A 5,682-nucleotide genomic window follows, 5' to 3' on the forward strand; every position below is an offset into this window, starting at 1 on the left:
CCAAAAAAGTGTCTGTGAAAAAAAGGCTGATGTGGTTTGGGATTGGAATCATTTGCCCTTGAGCATTAAACTGAGGTCTTACCGTGATGACTGATAGCCAGGCAAATGATTCCAATCCCAATTGCAGCTCTTTTTACAACATGCAGGATTTTACACAGCTTACTTAACACAGCACTGAAATTCATTAAGGCAAGGAACTTGGTCGCAGTGTCCCAAAATGTTGTTGTGATCAATTGACAATTGTGCAGTGATGCGTGACTGAAATTAAATGAAACTCATCGGAGTTGAGGCCAAGATAGGGAGTGTTTGCACAATCAAACTTTTTCAAATTGGACTTCATGGTTTTGTAGTTATTTCAAAAATAGTCAGACGGACATTTCTTTTGGACATACTGTATAATGTGTATAATATTTGTTTGCACTAAAAGAAACTCGAAAATTGCATTTAAAATATACGAACACTGTACACACTTTCCATAACGCGCACACAGTTGTTGTTTGCTATGCTTCCGAGGATTAATTGGCTTTGTGTTTTCCTTTGTTCCCTGATCTAAACCTTTCCCCTAGACTTAGTGCACAAACCGGCGTTGGAGGACAAAAGGCACTGTCGTTCGAGTACCGTATTTTGAGTACCGAAATGTGTACTCACAGTTGAGTACTTGAAGAAGACTTTGCGGAATGAATTTTGATGAACAGTTTGAGTAAAATGCAAGCAGGTCTTTAAAAAATTAAGTCAAAGTGGCAAAATGTATAACAAGATCATTAAACCAGATTTGTCCAGGTTTTTGGCTTTTTGCAGTACTAACGTTGGTCTTTTCCAAGACCTGGACACGATTTATTTAGAGCAAATGCATTCAAATTTTCCTTCCTGATTGGTTTCCGTCTAGATTGGTGGGTTCGGTAAGATCAAGACCAACACAATCATCAAGGAGCTCTCCAAACCCTGGATGCTGGATGAGGAAGCAGCCTGGAGACCACGGAGAAGTTTCCTTGGAAGATCATCAAGGAACAAGTCACCACTCTCAAAGAGAAGGTAGAATCTCCTCCTTGCACTCAAGCACCCCCCCCCCCCCAGGGAAAACTATCAACGTTATATTTATTTTTGTGCAAGTTGGTCAGAAGTGCAGAATGTTTCACATGTTAACTAATGCATGCAAAATAGAGAAAAAAAGTTCAATGACTATCATCCCACCCTATATTTTCAGGCTATAGAAATGTCAAACCCCCCAAAACAGATTTTTATACCTACCCTACCACCCAGTTGTTATTTATATGTAATAGAAAACACCACGCTTTTTGTTCTTGGTTGGCCTTATTATTTTAATATATGTTTCAGTGTCCAATTCATTTTATAAAGCCTTTCAGAGACCTCTCAGGTTACTGGATAGCTGCATATCTAAGGAAACACGTGCTTTATGTCAAAGGGAGATAATGTTCTGTATAATTTTTGTTTGTGACCCCCCCCCCCCCCCCCCCCCACCTATGCCCCCACCTCCCACCACCCCCCAGGCTTGACCCTACTCATCCCTCACCTCATCTCCATGAAATCCAACTGGGAGAAATGCAGGCTGCGCGTCTTTGCCACCACGGGCAAAAAGGAACAAATGGACAGGGAGAAGATGAACACGGCCAACATGCTCAGCAAGTTCCGCATCAACTGCTCGGACGTGGAGGTCATCCCGGACCCGAACAAGAAGCCCAAGGAGTAGAGCCTGAGACGGTTCAAGGAGCTGTCCAAACCCTGGGTGCTGGATGAGGAAGCAGGGGAGACCACGGAGACGTTTCCTTGGAAAATCAGCAAGGAAGATGTCACTACGCTCAACAAGAAGGCAGAATCTCCTTCTTGCGCTCAAGCAACCCCCCTCCCCCCTTCCACAGAGAAAACTATAAACGAGGGTCATTTGGGCACCATTGTGCCTTATAAATGCTGGTACCAAATACACGATAACCAGCATGAGTGAACCAGTGAAGTGTCCCTCATTCCGGCTAATTCTGCTTGTTTGACTATAAAGCGCCCTCTTTTGTCCATGCATGGATACAATACACTTAAAGCTTTCCCAGTATCCACTTTACGTCCCTGGGTTTTGTGATTTTAAGTCCAGTCTTGCAACATCTGTTAATTGTGTCCAACCTTGGACATTCTGGTGGGTGATTTTTAATAATGAGATTGATCACTTTCAATCCATTTTTCGTACAACTCTCAGTTCATTTGATTTGCCAAGTGCATGGAACTCGACATTATTAAAAAATAAATAAATCACTCCATTTTTTGCATGAATTTTTTTTTCTTTCAGACCAACAGAGAGATGCAGATCCGTGAATTGCTCCTCCAACATTCCCAGGAGTCTCAGCTCATTGTCATGTAAGTACGCAAAGCCACTACTAACTCAATAGACTCAATTTCATGGTTTAAGCATACAATTCTGTGCTTATGATCCTCATTCTGTGCTTACAGCACGCTAGCACAGAAATCCTGCGCTATCCCTGTAAGCACAGAAGTAATCCTCTCTGATTGTTTAGGCTTTTTTCAAAAGCCGTAATTTCTAAGTGTCATGCAAAAATGTCTGTTGTAGTGTTGGCAATTCCCATGAAAATAATGAGTGGCTAATCTAAGGTCACTTACTTCACAATTACACAAACCTACACACTATAGCAGAAACTAGCGTGAAATCCTAAACAGGGGTGGATCTAGCTTTGGCTGGGGGGTGCGATGTCAGGTATGGGGGGTGGGTCTGGATAATGTTTTGATTATTTGCGGGGGGGGTGACCACCTATAGATCCACCACTGTAAAACCACACGCTCGCTATTTGAGAGCTGTGAAAATTACTTTTAATGTATAGAGATTGCACGATTTTAAGCCAGGTTGTTTTTATTGGGGGGGGGGGGGTCGTTAAGACATGAAAAGGGCACTCGCCAATTCATGCTGAAGGTACATGTATATAGGTTTTTTTTCACTAGTCCCCCGGCCTCCGTAAAATCAAAAAGCGGGGCGTAGGGGGACGGGGCTGGGTACCATCTTCCTATGGGGTGCTTTTCAAACCGGCGATAATGGGCACAATCGGACAATTAACCTATCACGGTGGAATTGCGTCAACGCAGCTTGTGAAATATTGTCTAAACATGATATACAAATGGACGCAGAATGCCAAAATCTGAGACAAACAAAAATTAACGTACAAAATTCCATGAGCCGTTTCGCGGATACCGCCATCTTTGAAATGGGGGGGGGGCATTACAATGAAAAGTCATCCCATCATTCTCAGCTACAGTTGCATGATGAGACGTATTTTCACTGAAATGCCTCCCCCCTCGAAAAAAATAATTCAAAGATGACGGTATCCGCGAAACGGCTTATAGAGTTGTCTAAGGGGCGTGGTTAATTCGCAAACGGCGGTAGGTCAATGGGTGGCGCTTTTCATGGCGGCACAATTGCTGACGTTTACACGAAATACCAAAAATTCTTTACAAGCCGCTGGCGAAACAAGAAACTTTCTAAACAAAACTAAAGACACTTGTGTAAAAATATAAAAGTTACTTGTGTAAAAAGGCCACTCTTTACAGAACACTCGGGGGGGGGGGGGGGGGGGGGGGGGGGGGGGGGGGTGTTAACCGCTGGTGCAAAAAATGGGGGCGGGCTGAGCAATAGATCTAACAGTGCTTGTGAACCAGTCTGACTGAGCTACTGTGGTCACCTGATCAAAAGTGGTGATCTGATTGGCCAATGTGCACTGTTGATTGACATGCAGGAAGGGTCCATTATAAACTTTTCTTTGATTTCTTGCAGGAGTCTACCTATTCCCAGGAAGCGTACTTGTTCAGCCTACATGTACATGTGCTGGCTGGAGACATTATCCAAGGATATGCTGTCAGCAGGGGACTTAATTGCATCACCTGACCAAATATGGCATCCAAATAAAAGTCAATACAAAGAAATTCACTTGAAATGATAAAGTGCCAAAGGACAATTCCAACCAGTTGAAAGACCCTCCTCACTTGAATGGAATTTGTACTTTGTTGTGATTGATTTCGTTGAGATTGTTTCTTTACCATCCAACGGGCTCACACTTTCACTGATGTTTTCAAAGTGAGTTTCTTGAATGCAATCAAGTAATACTGATTCAGAACAATAAAAGTCTTCAAATAATTTGGAGTCTTTTAATCAAGAAACACTTGTCACACTTTTACGGGCTTTAAAAACAACAGCCAACTCCACTTTTCTCATTACTGTGGGCACGATTCTGTTTCAACTGAAAGTAATTAAAATCATGTGGGTTTTTTTTCATAACGAAGCCAAGCGAAAAAAAGAGAGTATTTATCAACAGTGGTGGTGCTTTTGGTAATCCTCAGAATGAGGTTTTATGCATACTGTTTTCATAGCCAGTAAATTGTTACTTTTACATAATTTTCACATATTATAACGTTTAAAATAATGCAATCATTTAATAAAAACCAGTGTATTCTAATTGCTGTGAATAGCATTAGGATATTTCAAAAAATTGTTAATCCAAATGCCAAGCTTAAAGTCTATACGAAAATCAGGTTTAATCACTCGAGACTTTTTTCGTAACATGAAATAAAAATTGATACATACATGGGATTTACTTAATTGACATTACCTGTGCTGGGCATACAGGGAACATAAGGCGAAGAAAATAACATGTTACAGTAAACGCCCTAAAATTATCCAGGTAGGTAGCAAAATATTTTGTTTGTTTGTCTGTATGTCTTTTATACTTTGTTTGCTTTAAGATACAGTTATTGTGTTTAATTATTCTGTTTTAAATACCCAATACTACAAATAAGTTGCATTTATTTTCGGGAAAAAAAAACATTTTATTGTATATGTTGACCAAATGTTGCAATAAAAAAATGGCGGTCAGAAACATGGCCTAAAAAATCCAGATTGGTCGAGATAACACCATAAACACAATTTGTTTTAGTTGCTAACATTTCTGGAGCTGGATACATGGTGGCACTGCTTTATTGCAAACCTTTTGTTTCTAAAAAAAAATAATGATGACCCAGCTTGCTTTGAAAAAATATATTCCATCAAAATACTTCTCGATAGGTCTACAATAATGGGTACAAAAAATCGTCGTCAAAAAACTTAACGCATACTTTTCACTATATCTCAATACTCATGCATATAAAGCTAATTATTTTGTTTTGCAAAAAGTCAAAAAAACCAAATGGCAAATCCATTGAAGCATGCGCAATGCAAAAACATTAATAATAATATTTTGTGACATTGTCATAAGTTGAACATTATTTGTTTTAATTCATTGGTTATTGTTTCGGCAAATATGGAAAGCGATTTTAAAAAATCAGCAACACGATGCTCGTGTATCTTTATGTGTTGGATTGTTTTGTTTATTCGGGGTAAAGGAGGAAGCCACTGAATGAGGTGTAGTGATTGGAACCACCAACCGCCCTACCCAGCATGGTGAGATACATCGTATCTCCACGCTGCAGAACCACCACCGCGCTCCCAGACACCTGCTCATTGTGACTTGAATCATTGCTATCGCCAGTGACAACCACGTCGCCGTTCCTCCGGAGATAAACGCGCAGGTGGCTGCTGGAAGAATATTTGCACACAGAAAACATGAACACGTAGGTGCCCGGCACACCACACGTGAACGTGCCGGTCTCGAGATCGAAGCTGGTACCCGGCAGAAGCGT

General features: G+C 40.9%; 1 long non-coding RNA gene across 1 annotated transcript; it reads left to right on the plus strand.

Moving 5' to 3' along the window:
• The first annotated feature begins 923 nt into the window (after nt 1-923).
• Nucleotides 924-3,822, plus strand: LOC119722581. The gene is made up of 3 exons (XR_005270454.1): nt 924-1,032; nt 2,294-2,361; nt 3,785-3,822. It is a non-coding gene; the product is annotated as an uncharacterized LOC119722581 (long non-coding RNA).
• Nucleotides 3,823-5,682: the final 1,860 nt, after the last annotated feature.

The sequence above is a fragment of the Patiria miniata genome, unplaced genomic scaffold (genome assembly GCF_015706575.1).
Source record: "Patiria miniata isolate m_02_andy unplaced genomic scaffold, ASM1570657v1 HiC_scaffold_16, whole genome shotgun sequence".
Classification (NCBI taxonomy): Eukaryota; Metazoa; Echinodermata; class Asteroidea; order Valvatida; family Asterinidae; genus Patiria; species Patiria miniata.